Below are 13,603 nucleotides of genomic sequence, written 5' to 3'. Positions count from 1 at the left end.
GTACTGCTTAGCATGGACGGGTGCCTGCGTTATAGACTCAACACCAGCATTACAGAGATGTAAGTGCAGCTCAGATGCTCAGCCAACAATGGCTCAGGGTATGAGTAACTATTGTGAAAATCCATCCATCCATCCATCCATCCATCCATCCATCCATCCATCCATCCATCCATTTTAATGTTAATTAATAACCCCCAAAATGGTGATTGAGAACCTACTATCTACAGATGCCCTCCACTAGAGTAGGATAACAGAGACACACAAAGTGTTACTTAAGTGCGCAGTTAAGTAGGAGAGAGAGCTAGCATTTAGTAAACCTCTATGGTATGTCAGAAAGGATATATCTTTTTTTTAAAAAAAAATATTTATTTATTTGTACAAGCACTGGGTACAGTCAGAAGCGTGGGAGGGTGAGAGAATTCACCAGAGCCAGAGCGGGGAACAGAGCAGGCAGACTGACGAAACACACTGCTGAGGAGAGCAGCGGTGCCGCAGGAGAGGTCTGTCATGCCATGTGGGACCCTCGCCGGTGGCCGGGGATCGAACCGGCGCTGCAGAGGCTGCAGGCAGCTTCGCAGCCCAGCGCTCAACCTCTGTGCCACCAGGGGAGGCCCAGAAAGGATATAACTTATTAATCCCCTCAACCAACTTATGTGTCATGTCCATTTTACAGGAGATGAACTGAGGTTAAGCCCAGTTAAATAACTGCCCTAAGGTCACACAGCTGGTAGGGAGCAGCACTGGAGTGAATACATATAACACATATGTCTTGCTGCCCTGAAGCTGCTTTGGGAAGAAGCTTAGTTAGGATGGAGCTGTGAAGTGATTGAGTCTTTGTTCTTTCACAGACACAAATCCTGAAATCCTCACTGCTAATGTGGTCATTTTTCTTTCTTCCTCTTAATGGAGAAACTTTTTTCTCTTCGTAAATTAATCAGGAATTCTAAAAGCTGCTCAGGAGGTTTTAGTGAAAGGTACAAACTGAAGTCACATAAAATTAGATGCACAATTGTGATGACAGTTCGCCAATACTCAAAGCCGAAGCACCATATTGAAGAAACCCCATAGAAATTTAAGCCAACGCTTGACCTAAAACTGTAGCTGATATTTGAAATGCCGAATGAATTCAAGAAATCCCGTGGCAGGCTCCAGGATTCAGCAAGTCACCGGGTAAGATGACAACTGTGGGCTGTCCTGTGTTGAGGGATGCGTTTTCCTTACCAGTATTTCCTTGTCCCCTACTGAGAAATGTCCTTATCAGTCAGAAAGCATTTTCTTCTTCTTTTTAAAATATTTTTAAAGATTTATTTATGCATACAAGAGCTGGAGTGCAGGCCAGAGATGCAGTGGGGTTAAAGGATTCACCAGAGACAGAGTGGGGAGCAGAATAGGCAGATCTATTGAAATGCATTGCTGAGGGGAGCAGCGGGAGAGCAAGAGAGGTCTGCTTTGCCATGTGTGTCAGCTCCCTGCCCGGGGATTGAACTGCTGCTGCAGTGGCTGCTGATAGCCTCATAGTGCTGCATCTTAATCCCTTGCACCACCATGGAGGCCCAGAAAACATTTTCTTTTCTTCTTTTTTTTTTAAAAAAGGTACTTTTTTAAAGATTTATTTATACAGAAACTGGGGTACAGGCCAGAGGCATGGGAGGGTGAGAGGTTTCACCAGAGACAGAGTGGGGAGCAAAACAGGCAGATGGGACAAAGACACTGCTGAGGGTAGCAGTGGGCGAAGGCAGGAGAGGTTTGCTGCACCATGTGGGTATCTCCCTGGCTGGCTGGGAATCAAACCTGTGCTGCAGAGGCTATGGACAGCTTCACAGCACTGCACTCAAGCCGCTGCACCACCAGGGAGGCCCCAGAAAACATTTTCTTAAGTGCACATGCGTGCACAATCACACACACACACACACACACATACACACACTCCAAATCAGGAGAGGTATTTTAAAAAATATGTTTCTAATCAATAAATCCTCTGACTAATATTTAGTTCACATTATAAAATGCTTTTCGTTTATGTTGTTTTTTCTATTTCAGACTCTGGTTAATTCATCTTGCATTTGGCCACCAGGTAAAATTTTCAAACCATCACTTTCATCATCTGTATGTTAATCCTGTAATAGGTTTTTCTGAATATTTTGGTTTGGATCATTCTTTTCCTCTAGGTGGAGAGGTTAAAAAGCTGAAGGCTACATTTAAACTACCCTTTTCCCATAAGTTTTTATGGATATGGCTCTGGATTTGAATTAGGTTCCATCTGTGAGTGATTTTGTGCAATCCTGGGAGGATGTCATCTTCCAGCCTTCTTGGATAAGGACACAGGTAGGTAGCTGTCCCCACAGCAGCAGTCCATGGACCACCCTCACTTCCCGAGTTCTTGGAGACAATCACGGGAAGCAGGAGAGGACACAGCAGCTTCCTGACTCTTCCAGATCTTCTGAGGTCTCAGATGCAGTAACCTCCTTGGTCCTTCAGCTCTAAATTGATCCTGGTGATGTTCCAGCTTAGAACCCTCTTGCCTGGCAGCTCCAAGATCCTATAGGCTTCCAATCCCCTATGTCAAATCTCTCCCTAAAGAAAGCACCTTTGATTGAACCCTAACTGTGTGATCCTGGAAAGGCAGGTTGGGATCACATACTTGGGATCACCTTATGGTGGTAGATGATTTTTTGGTCTTAAATTTAAACTTGATATCTTCTACTTTTCACATAATGATCTCTGGCTTCTGGGATTTTGCTCATTGCCTTTTCTCTGCTGGGAATGTTTTGTTTTTTTTTTTAATGATTTGTTTATTTTTGCATACAAGACAAAGTGAGGAGCAGAACAGGCAGAATGACTGAAATGCACTGCTGAGGGGAGCAGAGGGTGAGACAGGAGGGGTCTGCTGAGCCATGTGAGTAGCTCCATGGCCGGCTAGGGATCAAATTCATGCTGCAGAGGCTGCAGACAGCTTCACAGTGCTGTGCTTGATCCCTTGCCCCCACCCCTCAGTGAGGCCCTAATTTGTAGTCTTGACATCAAACTTGCTATACCCTCTACGTATAGTTCTATCCCCTGGATTCTTGGTTTTACCTTCTTGCCAAGACATCTCCTCAAACTCAAAACTTGGTCATTGGCCTGTGTAGCAAAACACGAGAAGAGCTTCAAATCTGAGTATTTCTTATTTGGTGTCCCTTAGAGAATTTGTTGAAGTCCAAATCCTGGGTGCTTTGTACCCTAATTTAGAAATAGTCTTTGTATATATAATCAAGTTAAGGCGGGGTCCTAATCCATGATGGCTTCTGTTGTTAAAAGAGAAGAGAACAGCAACACAGGGAGGAAAGTGCTGTGTGTTGACAGAGACAAACAGGCCCGGAGGGAAGATGGCACGTGGAGATGGAGAAAAGGGCAGGGATGATGCTACTGAAAGCTAAAGAGCTCCTGGAGCCCCCAGAAGTTTGAAGGACTCTTCCTCAGACTCTTCAGAGGGAGCAGAGTCAAACCAACACCTTGATTTTGGATTCTAGTCCCTAAACTCTCAGGGAATACATTTTGCTGTCTTAAGCTCCCCTGTTTGTGGTAGCGTGTTCCTGCAGTCCTAGGAGACTATTGTAGAAATTCAAACAAGATGTAGCCTTGTGGGCCATGTGGCTGGGCGCTGCACATCAAGAAAACAAGAAACCATCTGTTCCAACTCTCTGTTTGGAAATACTTTATATTTTAATGCCACATTAGAATTCAAGAACAGTTGCCACATATATTACAGTCACAATTCTCTGAGCTTGGTATCGCCAAGCTGAATTTTAAAGATGAGGTAACTGGGGTTGGACGCTGAGTGGATTGACTGAGGTGACATGGCCTGTGGGTGGTGGAGTTCAGTCCATTCTTGATTCTTTCAACTATAACCCCAGGATCCTTCTTACTACCCCATCCTGCCTGTGGAGGACAGAGAAAGAAGACCCTGGAATATAATTCATTTCAGGTTTTGCCATTGTCTGTGTGTATGCTGCTGGATGGGTTGACCTCAGGTCAGAACTAAGAATTTGAGCTTAATCAGATCAGTCAAAATACGTATGTGCCAGGCTGACTGGCATTGATAAAATAGAATATGGCTCAATGCTGTCCAGTGCTCTCTATCTCAACTGCTACCACCTTTGTCCAACAGGGCGAAAGCAACAGCCCCTGGTTGGTTTGCTCCTGACCTCGCCATGCTAGTGTTCTCCAAGCAGCCAGAGTGAGAATTGAAACATATAAATCACATAACACCAGTCTTTGCCCAGTCTGCCACATGCACAAACTATATTTAACCTTGACCACATCAGCCCAGCCCTCTGACAGCCTCACTCTTATCATCACACTCTCTCGCTTCTTGTTGGCTGTGTTCCAACCTCACGGGTCTTTCTATGCCTGAACATGTCAAGACCACTCCCACTAGGGGCCTCCGCACTAGTTCCTTGCTATGCCCGAGCACCCAACTTGTGATTCAGACGTGTCCTCTTTAAAGAGGTCTTGATTAAATGCAATACCTGAAGGAGCTGTCCCCCACCCCAGCCTCTTCCTACCTCTCCATTTTGTTTTATTTTCATCATAGAAACTGTTACTGTCAGGTGATTTCTTTTTTAAAGATTTATTTATTTTGCCTACAAGAGCTGGGGTACAGGCCAGAGGTGTGTGTATGGGGGGGAGGGCAGTGGGTGAGAGGATTCATCAGAGACAGAGCGGGGAACAGAACAGGCAGATTGACTGAAGTACACTTCTGAGGGGAGCAGCGGGCGAGTCTGGAGAGGTCTGCTGCGCCATATGGGTAGCTCCCTGACTGGCCGGGAATCGAACTTGTGCTGCAGTGGCTGTGGATAGCCTCATAGGTTGTGTCTTAACCTTTGCGCCACCAGGGAGACCCCTATCAGGTGATTTTTTAAAAGATTTATTTATGTATGCATACAAGAACTGGGGTACAGGCCAGAGGTGTGGGGGTGAGAGGATTCACCAGAGACAGAGTGGGGAGCAGAACAGGCAGATTGACCGAAATACACTGCTGAGGGGAGCAGCAGTGAGACAGGAGAGGTCTGTTGCATCCTGTGGGTCAGTTCCCTGGCTGGGAATGGACTCGGAGCTGTGGAGGTTGCAGATAACATCACAGTGCTGTGCTTAACCCCTTGTGCCATCAGGGAGGCCCCTACCATCAGGTGATTTTTGTTTACTAATTCGTTTCTTTGTCTCTTGCAAGTCTCTAAGATTCATGGTGGTCAGGAGCTTGTCTATTTCTGTGCTGTATTTCTAGAACTGTAAGGAGCGCGATAGCAGCTGAGTTTCCCAGGCCTCACTCTGCTCAGGTCCTGTTGTTCTCCTTACACGAGCGGGCTCATTCACAAGGTAAGATTCTTACCCTCCATGTTAGAGGAGAGACGTGTGCTGAGGGAGAGTGAAGGATGGGCTCAGGATCACATCCTCGTGAGTGTCCGAGGCAGGCCCTCAGCCCAGGTGTGTGAATGAAAAACTTGCTCTTTTGCACCGATGTGCCCTGCTCCTAGTTGTATACAAATTCATGTGGCTTCTGTCTTAGCAGGCAGTGACCATATCCGAGAGCAAATGTCAAGTATTGAGACTATATTTTTTCTTTTTTATTGAGTTGGCCAGTCCGATACTCAGATCCAAGGCCACACTTTAGAACATGGAGTCAAGAAAATGGCCCTATTCTTGGCAGTCCCATTGGTTCAGGGCTTCGTTCTGACATCATTTACTTTGGAGCTTTATGAATGGGGAGAGGGCACGATCCAGACAAATCAGTGGACCCCCAGACTGTGGAGGGTTCTTAGAAACAGCAGGGTCAGGGTAAAGTTCTGTTCCCTGCTTCCTTCCTCTTCGTACGCCTCCCATGAATTTCCACTCCTGCAATAGCAGAGCTGGCTGGGACACAGGCCCCATTTAGCAAACATGATGAAACACAAACGTTTACTGAGACTGTGCTTCAGATCAACAGGGTTTTCCTCAGATTGAGTTGCCGCCAATTATCCTCCATGCAATTATGGCGGTCCCAGAAGCAAGCAGATGGGGAAGAGTTTTGTTTTCAAATGGAGGGGAAACCAATATGTGGGAAGAAAAGGCAGCTTGTTCATTTGAACAGACTCCAGGTGGCTGGTGGCCAAAGGCAAAGAGCTGGGGAGCCAGGTCTGACCCTCGATCAGTCCTGCTGCCCACGGACCAGAGGGGCCACCAGACCACAGGGGTCTGTGTCCACTCCTCGAGCTTGCGCACCGCCGGCCAGCTTGGCTGGGAGAGACTGTCCACGGAGCCACAGCCCACATAGACACTCCTAGGTCAGACTCCCGACCTTGATGCCCGAGGAACATCAAGTCCTGCTATTTTGCTGCTGTTCAACAGGATGTTGGTGTGTTTTATTAGAGGAGAAAACTCAAGGAAAGACATGTACAACCAAGCCATATGGCAAACCTCCTTGACTGATTTTGATCACTTGGAGCTTCATAAACCCTGAATGATGCTTCCCTTTTCTTAAACACTACATGGACCCAAACGTCTCGCTGGACGCTGCCCGTGGGGGTTACCATTCACCAGAGCACCCAGGATGCCCTGAGTGATTACCATAATTACTTCTGCCTGAGTTTATATTTACACTCACACAGGGCACTAAGACACTGTCAAAAATAGTCACTCTTGCCAGTTCCAGGCTCAGCATGCTGAGAGGGGATTTGCTCCCCTTTTCATAAGAAGGAATGTTATCAACTTGGAACAAAACCAAGGTCCATGACAAGGACTATGGGAATGATTTACTCATTAAATTAATTGAAGTAAGATAGGTATAATTGAATGAAGACAATCTCCATGCGAAAAAGAACCCAACCCGTAAGCCAAAGGCAGGTGGCTTGAATTTTCCTAATCATCCATGCAGCAAATAATGACGTGTACTCCTGTTTCAAATGAGTAGCCATTTCCCTACATAAATAGACAGAAACAGAGCTTCTTGACTTCAGTTTTAGTCCCGGTTCATGTTACTGAGGTCAAATCGTCTACACTCACGGAGACTAACTTTCTTCCTCCAGATGAAGGTAAGTCTCTCATTTGCTGAGACAAGGTTTAGCGATGGTTCCTGAAGTATGCGTTGTTGGTTAGAAGCATAAAAATATCCTGCTTAATTTGGGGCTTTGGTCAGGGCAGATTCACTCAGTAAGCACCTGAATGAGAAGCTTGCCAGAGAGCTTGCTGATGACTTCACAAATGATCACCCCAGTGGCACCTCTTACCGGAATGAATACCATAGGGATGTGCTGGAGTATGCAAAGCAGAAACTGGCCACAGGACAATGTTTGTGTGATAGATGGTGTCTATTTTGATGGTAAGGAGGAAAAAGCCCAGGAAAACTCTCAGAGGCAGACAGTGATTTTGGAAATGCTGCAAAAGACATGATACTGTTCCTGGCTTAATAGGTGATCTACCCCATGAAATAAAGCTGCAGGGCCACGTTTGTCTTGGTTAATAATGTCAGTGCAATGAGGAGGTTTAGCTGTAATAACAGTAATAACTGTGTCGATGTAACTGCTGGGGCTGAATTTCCATCTGCAGCCTCATAATATATGACCTCTGCTATGCCCCTACCTGTTGATTTTTTAAAAGGCAAAATTGGCTGGTCGGCTCAGGGGATGGAGGCTGAAATGGTCCGTTTTCCCTGGATCAATCAAGGTCTTGTGTGTGGTGATTTAATCTCACATGTGTTCTTTTGGACTTGATTGAAATTGCAGAGAAAGGAAGTTGAACATTAACAAATGCATGCTTACTTTGATACTGAATTAGTGGGGTTTTAAGCTAGACATTTTTATTTATGTGTCTTTTCTTTCACCACCTTCCTTTTTTTAAATTTTGGTCCATAAAACAAATAATACCACCTGCGTTTTCTTCTTATGCTATTTTCCCTGAACTTCCCCGAGAGAATTACCATTCCCTATTCCTGGAATGTACTTTTCTTATTACACTTGTCAAACTGTTTTGAAATACAGTGGTTAATGCATCTTGTCTCCATTACTGGCCTGTGAGTTCTTTGAAGGTGGAAATTGGGACATACTCAATTGAAGGTGGAAATTGGGACATCTCTGGATCTCTCATATCCAACATGGCATACGGCAGATGTTTGGTGCTTTCCAAAGGTGCAATGGAATAGTCTGCCTGAATGTTTTCACACCCACTACCCTCCTTTTGTTCTTCCAATCCTTTCGCCCAGTGGTCAGCTGAAGTCACGGCGAGGTAACAGAACTGAAGAAGCTGAAATGAAGTAAGGTGTGTTGATTGGGTATTGGTTGAATGCCTCAAGCTTTCCTCGTTAATTAGCAGAGAACATAGGGCTAGAGACCTTGCTTTCTAATTACTGGTCTTGAGCAGAGGTTAGCCCAGGTGGAATTGGTAGCCCAGTGGGACTTGGACAATAACAGACAACATACTCATCGTTTCCTCTCTATCATGCCAGGGCTCACAAACACATTTTATTCATTTATTATTTTATTATTCTTTCTTCCCTTCTTCCTCTCCCTACACTGTTTAATTAATTTTTTTACCTTCTTTCATTCCAGTTTCCTCACCACCACTTTGTTTTGCCTTCTTTTTCCCCATTGGAGGTCCTGAAACTCTGTGACACATATTGAAACCTACTAGTTAAACAATACTAAGGATTTCTCTGATAGAGTTATGCAGATTTGCCGTTTTGAAACTTGGGGTCTTGGGAGTTCTAGAAGTCTTAATGTAGATACTACAATCAACGTGTGAATGATAATATAACTAATACCACAGGGATACAGATTAGGGAAGGAGTGAATAGTATGACATAATACATACTGAATACATACGTCATACCATTCAGTATGTGTGACATATGTATTATGATGTAAGAGGACACTGAGCTCACTATGGGGGCCATGGAGGATCTGTGAAGGATGAGAAACTTCATTTGGGCCTTGAAGAGTCCTGCAGAGTTCTGGAGTCAATCTGCCTGGATTTTGCCTCCAGCACTGATTGGTTGGGAGAGTAATTATCCTTTCCAACTCTTAGTTCCTCTACCTGTAAAGTGGAGATGATGATAATGATAATCATACTCTTTCATGCTGTGAGGATTAAAAAAAGATAATGAAAATAAGTGGCTATAACAGCACCTGCTTGGGGTCAGTGTTCCATATCTATTATCCTAAAGTCTTAGTACTTGTAGGCACAGGTACATTGTAGATTTACCTGAGTTTGTGAGTTTTTGTGATTAAACATAAAGCCTCAAAGAAACTTAGAACCAGTGATGCTGGGCCTCAGGCTTTGAACACTCCATTCTTTGCATTCTCAATGGGCACAGATTAGGGAGGGTAAATCACAACTGAAAATACTAAAAGGGAAGCTCCAACATCTCCCCATGCCTAATTGGAAAGTAAACCAGGTATTTGAGAGAGAGGGTAGACATGGTGGACATTTCCTGTTGACTACAATGGCAAACACAGCCATAGTCATCTTGTTTAAAAGATGAAATGATGAGCAGCTATAGTTTGTGCTCACCAGCTCCCTCTTTGCCTCTTTTTACAGTATCTCACATCCATGACCTCAAGTGCCCAGCTCTCTCTAAGTGGTCAGACTCATACCATCTTCTCCACTGTGGTGGTAACATTCATGCTTGTCCCTCTAGTCCAAAACACTATCTCTCCATTCCATTCTTCGCTCTGGCCCTGGCTCCAGTTTCATCTAGTAAAGATAATGTATTGATTTGTGATGATAAGTAACCAATGAGGAATGCTGCATACAACACATCTGACTTCAAGGAAATAGAGTTGATTCTCATTACTCCTGGTAGCTGTGTACTCCAAATTCCCTGTGAGCACTGAGTTAGAGAATGCTAAACTCTTATTCCTAGGGGAAATACAGCACTACATTCTCATGAGCCTCTGATTATATTTTTGTCAACCAATCAATACATAATTGTTTTATGTGTGTTTCTGCTTAAAGACACCATATTTAATATATAGTGTTGATTCATTAACAGTGAACTCCTGGCCAACAGCACTATAACTCATGCCTGAATGAAGCTTATCTAATGCATATTTCCCACATCATAACCTTCTTGTGTTTAGGAACACTAGACAGAACATTAGCACTACACTTGAGGGGCATTTTATACAGTGAAATCACTACAAAGCACAAAAATGGGGAAGACAAGGCACAAAATAGATACTGGAGAGATCATTTGTTTGTAGAATGAAAGCTACAGCAGGAAGGCAGAGCATTGCCTTGCTACATCTCAGCTGGAAGTATGCGTGTCGGGAGCTCAAATTTTCTGTTGCTCTGCACATGTCTGCAAATGACCATGAATGCACCACGAGTATTGATCTGGACCAATACATTTTAGTAAGTAAGCAAATTTGCAGATTCAGAGTCTGCAAATAACAAGGATCGATTGTATATGCATTTTCACAGCGTTCAGGTTCCAAAAAAGTATCTCTTCTAGGATGTGAGAAATGAGGTTCCTCTGAGGGCTCAATGACAGCTTACTGTTAAATGAAAGATGGTTTACTGTGTGCACATCCACTGTCCCGTGTGGTTAAGAACATATGGTTTGGGGTTTGTTGCACAGACCTCCCATGATTAGGTTAGCTGTGCAATCTTGGGCAACTCCACCTCGTTGAATCATAGTTTGTGAAATATAAATTATTGAGGACTTACATACTAACATTTGCATTTATTCTGTGGAATATTTTTGGGAAGCCAAGTGATATGTGTCAAGGGCTACCAAGCAATCATATGTGGCAGCATTATAAGCTCTCGATAGATTTACCAATTATATTTTGCCTCTGTCTTCGATTGTCTTCTTTTCTCAACAGCTGGTCACAGCTGGTCTCTCCTTCAAAGCCCACTTGAAGTTTCTGTTCCTGTCCAGAATCCCTCTGGAAGGCTAGGTGTTCTCTGAAATCAAAGTATTCCCTATTCATCTCCTTGTTGATCATAAGGTGGCTTACAGAATCGATTCTACTGTCATTTGCATGTTTGTCTTTTTTTATTTTGCCTTGCTTCTCTTTTGCATATGCATGAAACATACTTAAATCTATACAATGAGCAGTATGCAATCCTCTGTAGGGTTCTGACTTCAAAGAGCTCATGACCTTGAAATCATTTCTGATCATTTTCATATTTACTTAGTGCTTTCTAATTTTGCCTATGCATGTTTGCCCCATTTACTTCTCTGCATTATGTCTCCTTACTCTACATTGTGGTGGGCAGGGCAAAGTTCAATATTTCCATTTTATAGCTGAGCATACTGATCTTACTGAAATTATTCAAGGTCACAGTTCAAATGTTGTGTGGATGATGACAAATGATGAAGAAGACAAAGGAGAAGATGATGATGATAATGGCAATGCATTATTTGAGGACAGATACTTGTTGGTACCCTGATGTCCGAGTTCTTTCAATCAGTGAACTCCAGCTTCCCTTGGAAAGATCTTGAAACATTCTTTTCTATTCTAATTTATCCACCAGCTGATGTGTTGGTTCAAGTTTATCATTTCCATCCCGATATGACAGTGAAAACTCCATCAGGGGAATCTGCCAAAGATTCCAGCCAAAATCTGACAGTAACTGTTTGAAATTCCAATTCTGTTGCTGATTTTAGGCATAAAAGCAATGCCAACACCATGGACCATTGCACAGGAAGAAAGAAGGAGGCCAGAGAAAGACAGTGGACAGCAGGAAACCCAGCAGGATATAGTTATGGTGTAAAATATTTGTGTCTGATGCCTCTGGTCGTTCTTTTTCCAGTTCATATTGACAGAGCTTTATATAGAGTTCTGATTTAAGAGTTTTGTACTCTTCTAATATCAGATGTTTCAACCTTTTTTTTCCAATTTAGGTCAAAATCATTCAAGCAGAACCCTGAGTTAATGTATAAATTTGTCCCTAGGGTATCCCTCATTTTGGAATGAAAGGATTATTCCCATCTTAAAAGAATTTCAGGCATTAGTGAACAGATTTGGGGGTGGGGGTCAGCAAAGAGAACTTTCCAAGTATTACTGTAAGAAAACTTTCCAAGTATTACTGCATATCAGCAGAATGTATTCTACTTTGTCCTCTTTGAGTACCAATGTTTGTAAAAATGTCTGTTATTCAACCATCTGTCCCCCAGTCTATCATTTATGAAAGGGGTGAGTGGAAGAAGACTGGTCTCCTAGATATCTTTTATTTATTGCATTCTCAGACTGTAAGAGTCTGCTTTATCTAACTTCTTCCCAAATTCCTACACCATTTTTTATATTATTATTTTGTATCATTGAACAGAAAAACTTCTAAAAAGAAGATTCTCTCTCTTTGCTCCCTCATTACTTTCCCCCTTCCATCCTTTAATTCATTGTTGTTGACAATGTTTTCAATAATCCTTCATAAGCAACATGTATTAGTGATCCCCTTCCCAACACTTACAGAAAGGTAAGACGTTAACTTATTAACCACTCCTTCTGCATTTCTCTTCTCAGCTTTTTAATTAGAACATATATTTTTTTAAAGATTTATTTATTTATACAAGCACTGGGTACAGTCAGAAGCGCGGGAGGGTGAGAGAATTCACCAGAGCCAAAGTGGAGAGCAGAACAGGCAGACTGACCAAGTACACTGCTAAGGAGAGCAGCAGGCATGGCAGGAGAGGTCTGAGCACCATGTGAGATCCTTGTAGGCTGCCCAGGATCCAGCCAGCGCTGCAGAGGCTGTGGGCAGCTTCGCAGCCCAGCACTCAACCACTGCACCACCAGGGAGGCCCAGGGACATATTTTTTAAAGATTTATTTATTTATGCATATAAGAGCTGGGGTATAGGCCAGAGGTGTGGCAGGGTGGGAGGATTCATCAGAGACAGAGTGGGGAACAGAACAGGCAGATTGACCAAAGTACACTGCTGAGGGGCGCAGAACAGGCAGCAGGTGAGACAGGAGAGGTCTGCTACACCATGTGGACATCTCCCTGGCCAGGGATCAAACTCATGCTTCAGTGGCTGCTGATAGCTTCATAGGTTGCAAGATAACCCCTTGTGCCACCAGGAAGGCCCTTAATTAGTAACATATTAATCTTTAGTCTATTTATTGGTTATGGTTAGGGAGCTGGGGAAAATCCTTTACCTCTCCCAGTTCTTCTCATATTGGACAAGTAATCAAAGCAACATCAGATGGGTTAGCAAAGAAAAAAATCTATTATCCCTTGTATAGAGAATTGATATGTTGTAAATTCTAAATAAATTCGGAGAAGTCAGAGGTATATATCCAGTGCTAAAGCAACTAGGGCATCAAAAAGAGAGAAGTGGGCACTTTACTGGACAAGAGGGCCATGACCTCATTGTTATTCTAAGAGTAAAAAGATGAGATTCTCAGCTAGAGAGGATATGTTTACCAACAAATCTATTCCTTGATAATAGCACTGAAACTTCATTCAGTAGGACTGAATACAGAAGGACCAAAATAAGAAGGGCTTTTCAGCCTCCAGGGTTTTTATTGTTCTTAACTAAAAATAATCTACATTCCTTAAGTAATGGTAACAGACTCCCAATGCCCACAGGGCTTCAATGACCTTAGTTCCACAAACCCAGGTGACATCAGAAAAGGCCTACTGTG

This window comes from Talpa europaea, assembly GCF_964194135.1.
Source record: "Talpa europaea genome assembly, chromosome: 5".
NCBI lineage: Eukaryota > Metazoa > Chordata > Mammalia > Eulipotyphla > Talpidae > Talpa > Talpa europaea.
The sequence above is the reverse complement of the archived record's forward strand: the minus strand, read 5'-3'. Positions refer to the sequence as shown.